Source organism: Crocodylus siamensis, chromosome 5 (assembly GCF_052110815.1).
Source record: "Crocodylus siamensis isolate JL-2025a chromosome 5, ASM5211081v1, whole genome shotgun sequence".
In the NCBI taxonomy this organism is placed as follows: Eukaryota; Metazoa; Chordata; order Crocodylia; family Crocodylidae; genus Crocodylus; species Crocodylus siamensis.
The window spans coordinates 46362720-46380846 of NC_143399.1; the positions used below are offsets into that span (position 1 = coordinate 46362720).

Below are 18127 nucleotides of genomic sequence, written 5' to 3' on the forward strand. Positions count from 1 at the left end.
CAAAAGAAAAGACTGAGAAGGGATTTAATAGCAGCCTTCAACTACCTGAAGGGTAAGACTGTTCTCAGTGGTGGCAAATGACAGAACAAGGAGCAATGGTCTCAAGTTGTAGCAAGGAAATTTTAGCTTAGATAGTAAGGAAAACTCTCATGAGGAGGGTAGTAAAGCACTGGAACAGAGAGGTTTTTAAGACCCAGCTAGACAGAGCCTTGTTCTAGTGGGGGATGGTCCTGCTTTGAGCTGGGGGGGGGAGGGGGGGAAGGGGCTAGATGACCTCCTGAGGTCCCTTCCAATCCTAATTTTCTGTGATTCTATGAATAAAGCATTTTTCTCTTGCAAAGACTGCAGGAAGATTTGGCTGTGTTTAACTATGGATTCCTATTTGAAATCTCTGGGTTTACCTTGCAAATCCTGTTTGCATACCTGTCACGGAGTCACAGAGGTGCTCCGTGATTGAGAGGGTGATTGGGAGAGCTGCCAATCACCCAGGCAGCTCAGGTGCCTGGTTGCCAGGGCAACCAGGCGGTCACATGGCCGGAAGAGGGCAGGGCCAGGCCTTTATAACTAGCTGAGGCCGGAGCTAGAAACACAGTTCCCTTCTGGCTGCTGCAGGAGCAGGAGCTCTGCGGCTGAGCTGAGCGGCCTGGGTTAGTGGCTGCTATTTCATCGTGCTAACCGGCTGCAATGATGCAGGGAACAGCATCGCCCTGACTGGAGGTAGGATTGCGGGCCCTGGTGGGGCTTGGAGTTGTTAGGCGTGTGGAGCCTTTGCTTATGTTATAGCCAGATGGCTTGAGTATTAAGTTACAGTTTATCCGGAGGACCGGGGAGGCTGTAGGGGAGCGAGGAGGCCTCAAGGGGAGCTCCCCAACAGCTTGGGGGTTCCCAGTGCCCAGTTGAGGCACAGTGCCAGGGGCACTAGTGTCGATGCGGCTGGGCATTATATTGCGCCAGGGAGGTGCAGTGTGCGGGGTTATAGACCCCAGCCCATAAGGGCGGTGTTTAGCCCCGGAGCGGGGCAGAGACAGGGCGCCGGGGGCGCGGAGTCAGCCCCGAGAGGGCAAGGCCCCGGAGCGGGGCAGAGACAGGGCGCCGGGGGCGCGGAGTCAGCCCCGAGAGGGCAAGGCCCCGGAGCGGGGCAGAGACAGGGCGCCGGGGGCGCGGAGTCAGCCCCGAGAGGGCAAGGCCCCGGAGCGGGGCAGAGACAGGGCGCCGGGGGCGCGGAGTCAGCCCCGAGAGGGCAAGGCCCCGGAGCGGGGCAGAGACAGGGCGCCGGGGCGTGTGGCGTGTCGGCCCCGGAGGAGGGGGGAAGCCCAAAGGGGCAACGCGCAGGGAGCGCGGTAGCGGCCCCAGAGAGGGGCCGAATAGCCAGGCCTAGCTAGCCACCCGAGGGCGCCGAGGCTCGGGCGGCGAGAGAGAGCCGGCCCGAGGGCGCCGAGGCTCGGGCGGCGAGAGTGCTCCAGACTCGGGCAAAGCCGGCGATTAGCTAGGCGCCGGCTAGAACCCGGCCCAGGGGGGGCCGGTAGTGAGCGGCGCTGGTGGAGCCGACCCAGGAGGCTTCAGCAAGTAGCTGGGCGCCAGCATGATAGGCCCAGGGCGTGGGGAACGGGCCAGAGATTGGGGCCCGACCCAAGGAGGCGCCAGGTGGGCGAAGAGCCCTGGTGCCTGAGAGTGAGAACAAGGGCACCCGAGGGGCGAGGGACCATACAAGCATCCCCCGGAATAGCTGCGAGGCTTGGGGCGTGCTAAGGGGGAGGCTTGGAGGCACGCGTTGCCCTTAAGGCAGGAAGCGCATAGATACCCCGTCTGGAATAGGGACGAACAACTAGACCGTCCATTAGGGAAACTGGCAGCCTCCACATTATATATTTTACCATCAAAGTCGTGGCGGGCGAGGTTCTGAGGGTGCTACGTCACCCTAACGTGACGGTAGGCGGCGCTAGGGAGCTCACGGCCGCCCCTAGTCACCACTCCCTCACAATACCTAACGGTGATAACAATATATCAGTATGCCTTAAGATCCTTGAAAGGATCTTAAGGCATCCCAAAGTGCTTTATCACCCAGGTTGAGAATCACAGCTCTAACAGCAGCAGCATCCCAGAAAGAACATCAGCAAGTATTCACCTTCATTAATGGGATACTAAAGATAAAGAGTGAAAAAATGGCAGGCCGCTTTCAAATGCATCCATTCAAAAACTTAACTACAGCTAGTAAAGATGGATGATCTTGTGGCTACAAAGTGCTGGGAAGGGACTCACAAGCTCCTAGTTCATCCTTAATTGTAACCTAGGCCTCTTGTATGTCTTTGGGAAGGTCACTCAGAACCCAATTCCTGGCCACTAAAACCTCTGCAAAGACTCCTAAGGGCTCCAACAGATTTTGGGGTGCTCCCTAGTGTATTAATATTCAAACACCAGATCTGTCTTAATCTAGTTACTAAAGCCTAGTCTCGGAAACCCCCTCTGGAAAGCTTGTAGAAGATGCAGAAGAAAGATTTCCATTCTGGAAGAGGTCACTCAGATTTAATAGACGTGAGGACTAGAAGGGACCTCAGAAGATCATTGAGTCCAGTCCCCTGCCCCAGGGGCAGGAAGTCAGCTGGGGTCACAGGACTCTGTGCTTCCAAAGTACTTCCTTTATTAGAGGTAATTTATATGACCCCGTTCCTACGATATCTAAGGCTTTACAATCGTTATTTACCCTCTCAGCAAATCTGGCTCCAGTGCTTTGTCCAAGATCTCACAGGAACTCTATAGCATATCTCTGAACCCTTGGTTTCCCCAATTCCCAAATGAACGTCCAGACTACAACCATCTTCTTCCTTATATACATGCTAACAAAAATGAGGCGGCCTATTCAGCTATACTCTTAACTCAATATTGGAAATGGTGATTAAGAGAGTTCTTATCCAAAATGATTCTTTGAATCACTTGGAACACTAAAAATCACATACAGGCCAAGTTTTTAGGAGCTTTAAATCTGGATTTCTGTAGTGTGCAATACTGCAGGCACTCCCACCTTGAACAGTCTTCAAATATCACTAAACAAGGCAATGTGAAGCCATATTGTCCATAGCTTTGCTCTGGAGCCACCCAAAATCACTGGCAATGTTGCAGAAGTTGTGCCTCCTCCTATTTGTTTCTATGGAGGCCTTTGCTGCTGGAATCCATGTAGCCTCTGGCTTTCGGTCTTTGCAGGGGGAGGAGGTGACAGACAGACAGACAGAGAGACTTTACAGCCCCTTCTGTTTCAGTGCTTTAGAAATAGCTGCCCTCACAAGGCAAATTTCTCTTGTTTGTTTATATCAGGCAGTTGAAGATCTTCTGGTGGTATTTTTGCATCTGGTGCAACGCTGAATGTGGTGGAGTTATTTCTGATTTATACTGAGGTAAAGCAGCAGCCAAACCTATCTAGTGTGTAAGAAATCCATTCCTGGCTTTTGGCACTTCCTCCAACCAAGCGTTGTGGCACCCTTGCATTGGCAACACAGTCTAGTCTTTTTCAAAGCTAGAGCAGGCTGGAAAAACACTGATGTTGTATTTGCATATGTATGTCAGGGAACATCCATACATCTCATCTCTGTAGAGCAAAAGGAAAACATCTGCCTTCCATTCTTAACTAGTATTGATCAAAGATTTCTTTTTCTTCCCTTGGGCTCTGACCATTCCACACTGTATTGTACCCAGTTCTGCAGCATGCTCCAGAGCCATCTCCTGGCTGAAAGGATAAACAATTCCTACAAAGAAGTAGTAGAGCTGTCTGATGTAGGACCGTGAAGCTCCCATATACTGGCACCATGCAGAAGAAATTTGGCTATATTGGCACCACGAGCACAAGGTTGTGCCTATGCCTCTTTCCCCATTCCTTTTGTGTTCTAGGATCTTTTGTGCTGTCCGAGGTCAAGATCTTGCCACTGAAACCTAAATAAGTAATGGGCTCAGTTCACTAATTTATTACTCCATTGGTGCAACTCCAGGTTTATGCCACTCACTTCAACAGAATGCAGTGCTGGGTTGGGCCCAGTATTTTACATCTACTCAATGTCAATCATTCTGATTCTCCCATGATGCTTCACAGGCATCCAATTCTACTTCTGGGGTAGAGGGCATGCAGCATGACAAGTCCACATTGCATTATGTCAGTTGGAAAGGATTGATTAATGGACCAAGACAGACCTCTACTATATTGTACAGCATAGATCATGGCTTTGCAGAGCAGATAACACTTTCAAACACCAATATCCTATCTGGCTTCATTTTTTAATGGAAGTGATCCTTAGAGCTCTCAAAAGTCACCAGAATCATTCAAAAGTCACCTGCTACTATTTATTTACCCGAGTTCTCTGTGCAGCCCATCCAGAAGACACTAATTTCTTCACCAGCAATTGCAGATCTACCATATTCTGATTACCCATCTGCAGGTAGAGTCAGATCACACACCTCCAATCACATTGGGCAATGAATCCACTTCAGCTATATCTGCATACCTCTGCAGGAAGGAAGTGCAAATATCCATGCAACTGACCAATACAGTTTTAGTGATATCACAAGGGGAAAAAAAACAAAACAAAACAAAAAAACCCTTTGCTCTTCACATATTACCTGGACCAGTAGGGCTACAAAACTCCAACCCTATTGCAGCATGAAGGCTATTGAGATTCATCACCTACAATGAAAAATCCACATGAAGTTGAGCCCAGACCTGAAGAAGGACAGAACTGTGCCTGAGGCTGTCTAACCTCTCTATACAGTTGGGCTGATATCACCAGGAAAAAAAAATCCTGCTTCTCCCAGGATGATACAGCCCTGGAAAGAAGCTGTCCCAAGGCCACAGAGGCAACAAAGGGTAAAAAGAAGGGGCAGTCTTGCTAGCCAGAGCCATGGAGAAAGTTCACTAGAGTATAGAGCCAAGCACCTTCAGAAGGTATTGGGAAGCAGCAGGAGCTGGGGTGCGGTCAAAAAGAGACCTTTAAACTTAAGCATTACTAGTAGGCTCCAGCTCCTCACACTATGAACTCACTCTGGCTGGTGTGTTCTGGCCAGCTAATTTGGCAATTGTATTCACTAACATGACCTTTTTTTAGAAATACCAGTAGTTATCAGCTTCATTGTGAATGTGCATGTGTGAGTCAGTCCAGTAATACAGGACCAAGAGCAGTTTCCATATGATGGTTTGTTCTATGAAACACATGTAAAATGAGTTCCAGAATCTCAGTCCAGATCTCAACATTATTAACCACTGCCATAATTGGCATTTGCTGACCCTTTTACCTATTCTCTCAGCAGAGAAGCCAAATGGAGCATCAAGACCGAATTATTGCCTCCCCCTTAAACAATTTCTTTCCAGGATAATGGAGGAGAGAGCCAAGTTAATAACAGAGAGTGTTGAATATTTGCACGAGGAGCAATTCTGAATTTGTTTCAGCTGTGTCTGTGCCACTGCCTTGGCGTTCTGCAAGTGTTGTAGTGAAATCATTCATTAGCACAAAATGGGCTTGATCCTGAGCCCAAAGAAATCAATGGCAAGTCTTTCAATTGACTTCATTCAGTGGGTCTGCTCCAGAATTCAGTGTTTACAAAGAAGCTTATCTTAAACAAATATTATGGAATATTCACTTTAGGTCACAACATTATACCAAAACCCCTAACAGCCACATCAAGGAAGACATACCCACGAGTCCAATCAAAATCAGATGAATCTACTTAGATACTTGAGTATATGCAAACTGCTTCTGAAGACCAAGAATTTTTTTTGATAAACAATTTCCAACAATAGGTAACAGTCACTTAACTCACACGCTGTTTACTAATGACTTGGTAAACAGCAAAAATCAAAATTGGTTAAATATTATTTGATACAAATTATTACTTGGTTGTCTTGGTAGTGGACTTTGATAGGCAATAGAACAGACTTGTACTGCTGCTGAAATTACTATACCAATTGAAGACAGGGCTTTGGCTTCCCAGGCTACCAATACAGCAACTTTCACCAGCACTATGGATTTTATCTAAAGCCCATTAACATCAATGAAAAGATTCCTTCTGACTTTGAATTGGGTTCTAAATCCACACAAGAACTGTAGGTTGACTCTACTCTCTTTTTTGCCTACTAAAAATAATTGTTCTACCAGCCATGTAACAGTTTAGTTCCACATCTTACTAAAGGCATGATATTGCTCCCCGAATCCAGTATAACAAAAACCGTTCCAAGTGGTGGAACCTCTAAAGAGAAATAATGCCCAAAATCAAAGCCCTACAAACTAGGAAACAGGATCACCTTATGGGGCAGTACTGTCAGAAGGCAGAGTTGCCTGGGTATTACCTGGGGGATTATAGTCAATAACATGAGTTATTGCAGATCAGAATTACACAGGTACACACAGGAAGGCAGGTTATATAGTTGCAGTTCCACTGGACATTTGAACTGGGCTCTATTGCCCTTACCGGGGGAACCATTCAGAACAAATTTTTTTGTAGGCTTGAATATCTAGGTTAACCCTGTATCTGCCAAAACCAATTATGCTTCTCCCTTCACTTTAAAGAGACATGATAAACTGAAATAGTAGCTCCATTCAAGCATTCTATAGTAACTTACCAAGTTGCTGACAAATGAAAAGCATGCGAATGATATCTCAGTCAGTCATGATTAGCCAAACAGCACTAGCTCCCATATTTACTTGGATTTTAGACAATGCTGAATGTAAGACAACACATCCCCACAATTCAGTTCTATACATGGAAAAATTATAAGTGTGTTACAATTTTCCATATATTTGTTCTAACAATTGAAGGGTCATCCTGAATGTACTTCTCTCACCACTGTAGGGGACAGGTGAGGAGGTCAAGCAGCATGCCCCCTACGTGTGCCCCCATCCCCGCAGCCCTAGGCACCTCCTTCCCCCTCTGCTTCCTTTCCCTCCTGCCTCTGGTCCCCCCTCACCTCCCATCCACCCCTGCCTCCTTGCTCCATACCAGCAGGCTCTGTCCCTGTTCTAGCCTGGGGCACTGAGCACAGCTCCAACCCAGCCCCCGCCCCCCCAATCAGCAGTGCGGGCCACAGATCACTGCTACAGGACCCACGTTCAGTGCCCCAGGCTGCAGGATGCATACAGACTGCCAGCACACAGCAAGGGTAAGTGGGAAAGAGAGAAGGGCAGACAAGGGGGCAGGGACTGGAAGGGAAGTGGAGGAGATGAGAAGAGGCTGCAGGGATGAGATGGCAGGGTGCAGGTGTGGGGTGGGGGCAGGCAGCAGCTGCAGCTATGGCCCCAACCCCACAACAGCTGCCTGCCCACCTGCCACCCTTGTACTTGATTCTAAGATGAGGAACTTCCCCCCCGCCATATTAAATGGGTGGAAAGCCTCATCTTAGAATTGAGTAAATACGGTGACACCAGTTAATCGCAACTCAACATGTATTGAAACAGTCATTCTCACTCTTACCTTGTTTTGTAGGTCTCTAATGATTTCATGTTAAAGACAAGGCTTTAGTTGCATGTCATTTTTAAGCTGTCTATATTAGGAAATTGATCTATTGATAGTTATCACCAACAGATGACTCTGGTGACACCCACAATAACAAAGGTGAGTTCACAGTGAAGATGACTATCTGAGTTCAATTCCTTTTGCCAGGCTTCCCAGCTGACCCTAGGCAAGACACCTAGGCACCTGTGTGACACTTGCCTTCAAAGGAAAGGGGAAAAAAAGCAAAACAAAACTGGCCCTTATTCTCTAGCTTCAGTTTCCCCACTCATCCAAAAGGGATAATAGCTCTTCCCTACCGCACAAAAGTGTTGCAAGGTGTTCAAACACTCTAGAGTCGGTATTCAAGGACCTAGGATAGATGGAACCAGCTATAGTACTGGTGTACATTATGTGAATTTGCTATCATTTTAGCGCAGATTTGCAGCTGTAGCTGTTACTTCAGCTCTGCTCTTATTTCTCAGTTTAAAACTATAGGCTCAACCCTTACGACCTAGATTTTTCCTGCAGAAGCTAAGTTTTGCTGGACCTACATGTGTTGCTAATTCATAGTTATAGGTGGAGACCAAGATGACTCAATGAATTCCTTTACATTCAGTGATTTAAGCTTTTATGATTAGTAAAATCATAATGTAACTTTACTCCATAGTAAGACAGTAGATCCTACCACTCATTTTAAGAGCTCTATGCTGTCTGTGCATTTGTGATAACTGCTGTTTGGCAAGCAGGTCAGGGACTAAAACAGGCACCTTCCTGCCTGAAGGCAAGAGCTACTGTAGCCTGAATGAGAAAGCCAAGTCTCCCTACCTGATGCTGTAATAGACTCAAACCCTTGTGGATTACTCAGAGAAGGCGACTTGTAGCACACTTACCATGGGTCACACATTCATTCCTCTGTCCTTGCTGAGTATCATATGGTCTTTAATGCTCCTCCATTAGCTGCAAGAATCAAGGAAATACGCTGCCAGTCTGCTCTGGAAATACTTTGGTATGTAACAGCCTTTTGCTTTCTCCCAGAGATTCCAAATTTGTTCTTCCCTATCACCAGATTATTTCCTCTGGATGGCATGACCCCCAGAGATGGGGGGGGGGAAAAAATCAGAGATTAAAATACCCACCAATGCCCGGTTGCATCCAGCTTTGCGACCAGACTGCTTGGACGTGGCAAAGGTGCTTTGGGAGAACTACTTTTCGGTGTTTGGGCTGCCTACACAAATACACTCAGACCAAGGCCGAGATTTTGAAAGCAAACACTAAGGGAGGTCTTTGCCATTGCCGGGATTTGAAAGCCCCGAACTATCCCTTACCACCCGCAGGGGGACCCACAGCCAGAGCGATTCAACAGAACACTCCTGAACATGCTCGGCACCTTAAGACACGAGCAGAAGGCCACTTGGAGCCAGTATTTGCTTACCTGGTGCATGCATACAACGCTACTTGTAACAATGCCACTGGGGTCAGCCTGTATCTATTGATGTTCGGGCAACAACCCTGATTGCCGATAGACTTGCGTTTTGGGGTGAAGAAGGCCTACAAGCAACAGTTAACCCGTGGGCAGTATGCCCAACAGCTGAGGAACTGGTTGAGGCGAGCATACCAACTGACAGCAGATGCAGCGGGGAGGAATCAACAGTGCCACAAGAAAAACTGTGATGCTTGTGTACAGGAGCAGGGACTGTGCCCAAGGGACCGGGTGCTTTTATGCAATCTGGGATTGGCTGGCAGACATAAGATTGCAGACCAGTGGAGGGCCGAGCCCTACACTATAGTTTGACAAATGGGGACCTTACCGGTATGTAAGATTGCCCCAGAGGCCGGGCCTGGACAAAAGCAAGTTGTACACAGAAACTTCCTGCTGCCTATAAGGGAACTGGTGGGGCCTTGCCCACCGGCTCAACAACCTCCACAAGCCTGACCCCGACTCTCTTGCCAGGAGGGTACACCTGCACCTGACCCTCCAGCCGCCGTAGTGCCAGAAGACTCTGACTCTGGCTCCGACTGTGGCGGGTGGTATCCGTCAGAGCTCCACCCCAGCCTGAGGCCTCTGCTGCACACCGTGAACTGGGTTTGGGGCCTGACGTGCCTGTAGCCCCACCCATGGGAGTTGCTGGGGAGGACGATCCACCTGAAGGCTCACACAGAGAGATGTCTTCACCGCTTCCATCCACCAGCAGAGAAGGCACTGTGGGTGACCCGAGACCTGCACTGCCTGGGCCTCCTGGGAGCCCAGAGCCTGACCACACTCCTTGTCCCAGACCTGACCGCAGGCCTGTAAGGCAGTTTTACATATGATGCCCCTGGGATACTGGGAGAGGTACCCATCACCACCCCATGGGCTCAGTGAGAGTTGGGCTTGGGGATGTGACCTTCATCGGGGACGGTGAAGATTCCCACGGGGGAGAGTGTACCAGGCTTGCCTTTTGGAGCTTGGGTTGAGTCCCAGGCTGGAAATCTTGCTGTTTTGATTGGTGGAGCTCATCCCTCAATCAGGAAGCAGCAAGAGGAGTTCAGTCACGCCCCTCTCCTGAGGGGAGGGGGAGAGGAGTTGTCCCCACCCCACCCCCCCACCTCCCAGGTGGACCTGATTGTAGACTGCAACACTCAGGTGCAGAAGACTTCAGGGGTGGAGCCCTGGAGCGTATAAAAGGAGCTGCATGCCCAGCATGAGGGGAGCACATCTGGGAAAGAGAAGAGTGGGGCTTAGAAGAGCTGCTCAGCAGGGTGAAGCAGTAGCCCAGAAGCGTCCCCTGAAGACTTCCATCAGCGGGGAACGGCAGACGGCTCCAGTAGCTAGGCTCTCAGTGTGCACCACAGCACATGGCATCCAGACCCTGGGAGCTGCGTGAGGCGGCTCAGGTCTGCAACTTCTGGTGTGGCCACAGATATGGTGCACAGGATGGTGCACAGAATAGGACCTTTGGAGTGCTTGGGCAGCTCAGGTCCTCAACCCCGGAACGAGGCTGTGAGCTTGGTGCAGGAGGCGCTGCATGGAGGGTCTGGGAGCGGACCAAGCCTGGTGCTGCACGAGGCAGCCTAGGCCTCTGACCCATAGCTAAAGGTTAAGTCCAGAGAGCCAAACGGTGATCGGGCTGCTGAGCCAGCCAACAGAGCCAAGCCAGAGGCACCAGAAACCGTGCATAGCAGAGCCCTGTTCCAGGGGACAGCGACCCCCTCCCCGCAAAGCCTACTGCAGGTGATAGAGCAGCCTGGTGCAGAGGACAAGGACCACCCTCCAGGCCTGGGAGCCATGAGTTGCAGGTAAAAGAGGATTCCCACAGGGGAGGGGAGTCTTCTCCCCTTCCCCCCATTAGTTAAGGGCTCCTGAAAGGGGAGGTCCCACTGAGAGGGCCCCCCTAAAGTTACCAGCTTCTTTGTAGGGCTTGGGAAAATCCCAAGGGCATTGGGCTTTCCCCTCTGGATTGAGTTTATCTTTGGAGTTTATCTGTTTCAGATCAGATACTTACCTGTATCTGGAGCATTGGTATAAGGTTTTATGTCATTTACCCAGAGGGTATTGTTTATGTTACTGGTTTAAGTATCTTACACACACACACACACACAATGCATATGTTTATAGCCATGTTCCTTTCCCTTGTGATAACTATATACAAATGTATTTACATTAACTTAAGTCCCCTGACTGTCCTGGCCTGGTTCTATAGGGACAGAGGGAAACTGAGCCGTCTGCAGTTCCCACCCCACAACACACCTGCCAGCTAACAACCCCTTCACCTGGAGAAGGGGAGTATATACCCAAGTTACCTGGGCTACAATAGTAACTCTTAAAATAAAGATGTGTTGGTATTTCATTTACCACTGTTTTACAACCAGCTCCTATAACTACTATATATGCTCACTTACCTCAGATACAAATAAAGTCTTTATTTCGTCTTTTTCCTTCCAGCAGAGAACATGGGAAGGTAGCCATAACCTGAACTCTGAATCCTATCCATTCTTTCTCTACTTGCTCTAGGCTCCTGTTAGCCTCTGGAAGAATTAATGGGTAATTAGAGGGAAGTAGTTAGCTGTGCAACTCTATTTTGCCTCCTAGAAAATTGGAACCAGCTGGCCCACGCTCTAAAGTTGCAGGGGGGAAGGGGAATGGAGAGATTAAATCACAGAGAACTTGGGTACTAATATGGTTATGGAGTAAGGAAACTTAGTGGCTGCTCTGTAGTTGCATGACAACAATCCAGATCTTCAGGAAACCCTGAACCTCTCACATAAAGCCTCTGTTTGAGCTGGGGTTAGCGGTAGAAGATGAAAACAGGCAACAGGACCAAAGACAGTAGTGGAACCAAGTGGAGGTGGCTTGGGGCAGCTCAGGAGGTTTGCGTAAAGCTGCCTGTTCTCCAGCCTAGTGAGCAAAAAAGGGAGAGATCCTCCTCTACCCAGGGGAGGATTTGCAGTTAATGAGTGAGTCAGTTCTTAGCAGCCACAAGCGTAGCAGGAGATAAAAGGTTGGCTTTTGAGTCCTGACATTGTATTCCAAGCCTCTGCCCTGTTGCAATGCTGTATGAAAAGGTTTGAACTCCTGATGCTGGCATGACTCTGTCTGAGATGCAACATTTTGCTAATGCAATCACCATCTACTCCAGTTCAGTGTACCCATACCTCAGCTAGCTTCACATGTGTTGTCTCAGGTATACTTCTATCGGTCTAGCTGTGCCTACTGACAGGGAATGCACAATCAGTTAAAAACCCAAGTATTTTCCCAGTATGTTGGGTGCATTTTGTAGCCTACATGTAGTTCTGTGCCAGAACATGTCAGACTACTACTGGTATCTAAATAAACAGTACTGATATGCCCTCAGTGTGTTGACATTATGGCATGGCTGGGTACTGTGATTAAGATGTATGAAGGATCACAATATACATATTGAAATGTAGGGATACATATGGACTTTCCAGAAACAGTTTCCCACATATCATTGCTAAAATTCAAACTGCTGACACTTGTGCAGTAAAATTGAGTTGCCATTTATTTACCTTCTGCAGAAAAAAGAAAATCAAGGCATAATGGACCAATTCATGCATTTTATCATGACTTTGCATGCTCATGTCATGTGATTCAACATCATGACAAATTGATGCAATTCTTTATGTCATAAGTACTTAAATTTAAGCATCCTGTCAAGGGACCGGTTGCAAACAGAACCAAGAAAGGTAACAATAGCCCCAGGAAGTCTTGGGAAATGTAGCCAACCCCCAGTTGCACACACACCCATAGAGATCACAAATGCATGCTCCCAGCACTGTTCAACACAGGGGAAAATAAGCTAGAGTGGTAATTTGCCTTCCTTACAACACACAGGATGACACTGGAGTCTTTATGATGTAAAATCCCTTCTCATGTTGCAACATGTTGACCTGACAACATGCCACCAGAATTTTAAATTATACATCTAAAAACCCTTCTCCCTGTCAACAAATATTTGAACCTGAAGTGAAGTTGGCAGCAGAGAAGAGCAGGCAGAAAAGGTAATTACCTATGGTATCCTCCATGAGCTGACAGAAAGCAAGCATCACTCAGTAGCTCATGGGCTGGACTGGGCTCATTATGGACACTCCTGAAGGCAGCAGGTGCTCATCTCTGCAGTATATTTTGAATTGTAGCTTACTTTTTTTCTTTTTTTTGGAACAACAATATCCACAATAACAAAGTGCCTGAAATCTCATTAAAACCTATGCTCACCTACAGCAGTGACCACAAATACGGTCATAACATCATTCAGAGCCGCAGGGCCAAATCCTTGCTGACTCCCACAGGCTCACACACCCATCCCATAATGAACCTGACCTGGATCACTGCTGCAGTGTATTGATTTTATCCAGGGAAAGTGGGAATCACCTGGGATGAAGCCATGCTTTTATCAGGATCACCAAGGCACAGCAGGGCGAAGTGTCACGCCACCCGCTGGCTAGTTAGTGGCAGTCAGAGTTACTGCAAATAAGCATGAACCAATCATAAGAGGCTACAGAGAAGCATTCTAAGGCTGGGGACATTAATTTAGCCACACTACCATCCAGCTTCTTTGCACACTACAGTGCCACAGCTGAGGAAGGTATTTGGCCAGCATTACTCTTAAATTTCTACCACACTAGGAACTCAGCCCCTGCAACCGGGGAGGAACAACCGGCACCATACCTACCAGTTGGGGAACTCCCCTCTTGTCAGCACAGAGGCAGAAAAGGCTCTTGGAGTCAGCATTGACTCCAAGATGAACATGGGCTGGTATTGTGAGGAGGCAGTCAGGAAGGCCAACCGTACCTTATCATGCATCCACAGATGCATCTCGAGCAGGTCCAAAGAGGTGATCCTCCCCCTCTATGCGGCACTGGTCAGGCCGCAGCTGGAGTACTGCATCCAGTTCTGGGCGCCACACTTCAAGAGGGATGTGGACAGCATGGAGAGGGTCCAGAGGAGGGCCACTCGCATGATCAGAGGACAACAGGGCAGGCCCTATGAGGAGAGGCTACAGGACCTGAACCTGTTCAGCCTCCAAAAGAGAAGGCTGAGGGGGGATCTTGTGGCCTGTTATAAACTAGTCAGGGGGGATCAGCAGGCACTGGGGGAGTCACTGTTCCCCCGAGCACCGCCAGAAGTGACCAGGAATAACGGTCACAAGCTGGCAGAGGGCAGGTTTAGGCTAGATATCAGGAGGCGCTACTTCACGGTCAGGGCGGCTAGGGTCTGGAACCAGCTTCCAAGAGAAGTGGTTCTGGCTCCTACCCTGGGGGTCTTTAAGAGGAGGTTGGATGAACATCTTGCTGGGGTCGTTTGACCCCAGTATTATTTCCTGCCATGGCGGGGGTTGGACTAGATGATCTACTCAGGTCCCTTCCAACCTTAGAAACTATGAAACTAGCTCAGCTCCTTATGCAAGCTCTGTCCCCCTGCAATCATTGTCTTTGCCTACTGTCCCAGCACCACAACTGCCAGGACTGCATCCTTAATTCTGACCCCATTGTGCATCTATGCAGGAAAGTCCTCTCTGTATTATACATCTATTGAATAGCATTTATCTCCAAAATTTCATTGATGCATAATGGAAATGTAAGCAAACTACTCTAAAACTGGGTACTTTGTGTTTTGCTACCAACCACAAGCCCCAGTTTCACATGAATGGCAGTGGAGTTTTTTTTCCATTCCTTTGGCAATACCTCTGTCATAATGCTTTTGTGCTAACTGCTATGTAACCCACTAGGAGCTGTGTTATACGTTCCCTTCTGAGCTTAGGAGTCTGTAAAATAGGTTCTAGGAAGGCTTTGCTCTTGAACTTAGCAGTAGAGATCCCATACTTTTAGCTCTTGGAGATCTCTGATATTGGCCAAGGCACTGGTTTTGCATCACAACAGGCTTTTTCATCAGGAGGATAGCGCTCAGCTCAATATTCATGACAGTTACCTGTGTGCTCTATCTTGTGGCTTGCTGCTCCACATATTTGAGAATTCATCTCAACTACTCCCTACTAGGGCTGTGGAAAGCTTCAGTCTTATTCAATTCAACGGCGATTCGGCCCAATTTGGTGGCTTCTCTGAAGGAACATACTTACATCTTCAGCTTCCTCTGTGCAAAAATGAAGTTTATTTCCTACCTATGGGGACTTTTTACCATCTTTAATTTCCCCTGAGCCAAAGAAAAGGTGTGAGAGCCCAAAAGCGTGCAGAAAAAGATCATTTTTTTTGCGATTTCTTAGTTGGTCTAATAAAAGGTATCAAGAATTTTTTAGTTTTGTATTTCTTTTTGTCTCAGACCAACACGGCTACCAAATATAACCTTGAAAGATGGCTTTGATTAATTTCACACAGTGACTGCTGTCAAGTGCAATGCCTCTAGTTTTACTAAGAAGAGGGTTAGAGGTAAAGCATTCAGGGATGAGGGCTGGGATCACTAGCCCATTTCACCACTGGGTCCTCACCAGCTCTGCCTCTGAAGCTTAAGAAGGATTCAGCCAGCTCTAGTTATTGGTACTACTGTTTTATGTACACATCAGATTACAGAAAACACAGACCCAAACAACTTCTTTCTACTGCTTCATAGGGGTGTGCAGAGTGGGCCCTATTCGATACGGATTAGGCCCAAATCAGGGACAGTGATTCATAGATTTCATAGACACCAGGGCTGGAAGGGACCTCGGGAGATCATCGAGTCCAGCCCCCTGCCCAAAGGGCAGGAAGTCAGCTGGGGTCATAGGATCCCAGCAAGATAAGCATCCAATTTACTCTTGAAGGTGTTCAATGTAGGTGCTTGAACCACCTCCACGGGCAGACTGTTCCAGACCTTGGGGGCTCGGACAGTAAAGAAATTCTTCCTTATGTCCAGCCTGAAACGGTCTTGCAGGAGCTTGTGACCGTTCGACCTCGGCATCCCTTGGGGCGCTCTGGTGAACAATCGTTCCCCCAGATCCTGGTGGTCACCCCTGATAAACGTATAGGTGGCCATCAGATCACCCCTGAGCCTACGCTTTTCCAGGCTAAAGAGTCCCGTGGCTCTCAGCCTGTCATCGTAAGATCTGTTTTCCTGACCTCTGATCATGCGCGTGGCTCTCCTCTGGACTCTTTCAAGCTTCTCCACATCCTTTTTGAATTGTGGAGCCCAAAACTAGACGCAGTACTCCAGCTGCGGCCTCCCCAAGGCTGAGTACAAGGGGAGAATGACGTCCCGGGATTTGCTCGAGAAGCATCTATGGATGCAAGCCAGCGTTTTGGTTGCTTTATTAGCCGCAGCATCGCATTGCAGGCTCACGTTCATCTTGTGGTCAACAATGACCCCCAAGTCTCTTTCTTCCATAGTGCTAGCCAGCATAGCACTGCCGAGCCTATAAGGGTGCTGCAGGTTTTTCCTCCCAAGGTGGAGAACCTTGCATTTTTCAGTGTTAAACACCATCAGGTTCTTGTCCGCCCATTTGCTGAGTCTGTCCAGGTCAGCCTGGATCACCCGCCTGTCTTCTGGTGTGGATGCTTTGCCACAAAGTTTGGTGTCATTGGCAAACTTGGCCAGTCCACTCCTGACTCCAATGTCCACATCGTTAATGAAGATGTTTCATAGTTTCATAGTTTCATAGTAGCTAGGGTCGGAAGGGACCTAGGTAGATCATCTAGTCCGACCCCCTGCCTTAGCAGGAAAGAGCACCGGGGTCAGATGACCCCGGCAAGGTGCTCATCTAACTTCCTTTTAAAAATCCCCAGGCTAGGAGCCTGCACCACTTCCCCTGGAAGCTGGTTCCAGGCCCTAGCCGCCCTGACTGTGAAGTAGCGCCTCCTAATATCTAATCTAAACTTACCCTCCGCCAGCTTGTGACCGTTATTCCTGGTCACTCCTGGCAGCGCACGGGGGAACAGGGACTCCCCCAATACCTGCTGATCCCCCCTGACCAGTTTGTAGCAGGCCACAAGGTCCCCCCTTAACCTTCTCTTGTGGAGGCTAAACAGGTTCAGGTCCCGTAGCCTCTCCTCATAAGGCCTGCCCTGCTGACCCCTGATCATACGAGTGGCCCTCCTCTGAACTCTTTCCATATTGTCCACGTCCCTCTTGAAGTGTGGCGCCCAGAACTGGACGCAGTACTCCAGCTGCAGCCTGACCAGTGCCGCATAGAGGGGGAGGATCACCTCCCTGGACCTGCTCGAGATGCATCTGTGGATGCATGACAGGGTACAGTTGGCCTTCTTGACTGCCTCCCCACACTGCCGGCCCATGTTCATCGTGGAGTCAATGACGACTCCAAGATCCTTTTCCGTCTCCGTGCTGGCAAGAGGGGAGTTCCCCAACCTGTAAGTGTGGTGCCGGTTCTTCCTCCCCATGTGCAACACCTTGCACTTATCAGTGTTAAACCCCATCCTATTCTCATCCGCCCACCGTTGCAACCTGTCAAGGTCAGCTTGTAGCCTATTGCACCCTTCTAGTGCACCCACATCCCCCCACATCTTAGTGTCATCAGCAAACTTGAACAGGGTGCTTTCTACCCCCTCATCCAAGTCACTGATGAAGATGTCGAACAGCGCGGGCCCGAGGACCGAGCCCTGCGGAACCCCACTGCCCACGTCCTTCCAGGTCGAGAAGAACCCATCCACTACCACCCTCTGGGTGCGGCCCTCCAACCAGTTGGCGACCCATTTGACTGTGTGGGCATCGACACCACAGTCTCCCAGCTTTTTGATGAGGACAGGGTGAGAGACAGTGTCGAAAGCCTTCCGGAAGTCCAGAAAGACTACATCCACAGCAACCCCTGCGTCTAATGATTTGGTGACCTGATCGTAAAAGGCCACCAGGTTGGTCTGACAAGACCTGCCACTGATGAACCCATGTTGGTTGCCCCTGAGCATGCATTCCCCCGCAAGGCCCTCCTGGATGTGTGCCAGGATAATTTTTTCAAAGAGCTTACCCGGGATTGAGGTAAGACTAACTGGCCTGTAATTTCCCGGGTCCTCTTTTTTTCCCTTTTTGAAGATAGGGACCACATTGGCCCTCTTCCAGTCCTCCGGCACCTCACCAGAGCACCACGAGTGCTCATAGAGCCGTGCCAGGGGTCCCGCAATGACCTCGGCCAGTTCCTGTAGAACCCTAGGGTGAAGATCGTCCGGACCAGCGGACTTGAACACATCCAGCCTCTCCAGAAGTACCCTAACTAACTCCTCGCTAACC

General features: G+C 49.0%; 1 long non-coding RNA gene across 1 annotated transcript in view; it reads left to right on the forward strand.

The window, feature by feature from the left end:
* Positions 1 to 608: 608 nt before the first annotated feature.
* Positions 609 to 18127, forward strand: part of LOC149864017 (uncharacterized) — a 41264-nt gene continuing 23745 nt past the window's right edge. Inside the window, exon 1 of the long non-coding RNA XR_016442674.1 lies at positions 609 to 717. This is a non-coding gene — a long non-coding RNA (uncharacterized LOC149864017). The remainder of the gene's footprint in view (positions 718 to 18127) is intronic.